The sequence below is a fragment of the Anastrepha ludens genome, chromosome X (assembly GCF_028408465.1).
Source record: "Anastrepha ludens isolate Willacy chromosome X, idAnaLude1.1, whole genome shotgun sequence".
Classification (NCBI taxonomy): Eukaryota; Metazoa; Arthropoda; class Insecta; order Diptera; family Tephritidae; genus Anastrepha; species Anastrepha ludens.
In genome coordinates, this window is record NC_071503.1 from 13,705,970 (window position 1) to 13,707,030 (window position 1,061).

Genomic DNA, 1,061 nt, shown 5'->3' on the forward strand with positions numbered 1-1,061 from the left:
GACATATAAATAGATATTACTAAAATAAATATGGATTTTTGAAAATATCTGGTATTATTTATTTTTAGGGAAAAATAATAAACATTTTTGCAGTTAATGAGTTTGATACATTTTTTGCTTGGAAATTGATACATTTTTTTCGAAGCTCGCGGCAACGCTGAACAGCCTTTTATTGTACGAGTACGCTCATTTGCGAAAGTGATCTCGAGTGCAAAAGACATAGTCAAATTTAAAGTGTGTTTAAAATTTTTGTGACAGTTTTACGGCGGCCGCCGTAGCCGAATGGGTTGGTGCGTGATTACCATTCGGAATTCACCGAGAGGTCGTTAGTTCGAATCTCGGTGAAGGCAAAATTAATAAAAACATTTTTCTAATAGCGGTCGCCCCTCGGCAGGCAATGGCAAACCTCCGAGTGTATTTCTGCCATGAAAAAGCTCCTCATAAAAATATCTGCCGTTCGGAGTCGGCTTGAAACTGTAGGTCCCTCCATTTGTGGAACAACATCAAGACGCACACCACAAATAGGAGGAGGAGCTCGGCCAAACACCTAACAGAAGTGTACGCGCCAATTATTTATTTATTTATTTTTTAAATATTTTAAAACTTATGCAGTTTCCAAGCGAATATTGACAACAACGTAAAAGCAATACATGCAAATGCCAGATCATAATTTAGAAGCACGTTACATAAATCACGTTAACATAAATTTCATTCGATTTCAGTTCATTTATTTCAATTATTACGTAAAGAAGATCTTATCAAATGTCAAAAAGATCTACATTCCGAACAACCACAGCAAGAACATCTGCCAAACGAATTCCAAGACAAATAAGTGACAACCCAGTTTGCCCACCCAACGAAAACGCAATGAATTCTGGCAACTCCTCAGTATCACTTCCCAATTCTACATCGACTTCAAACGGAACGCCTACAATAAGCAGCATGGCCAACATCCCAACATCTTTAAATCCAACTAACATACTTGCTTTCATCAAAGAGCTACCTACCTTTGACAGAACCTCTAATCAACTGCAAGACTTCATCGTTAAGATCACAATCGA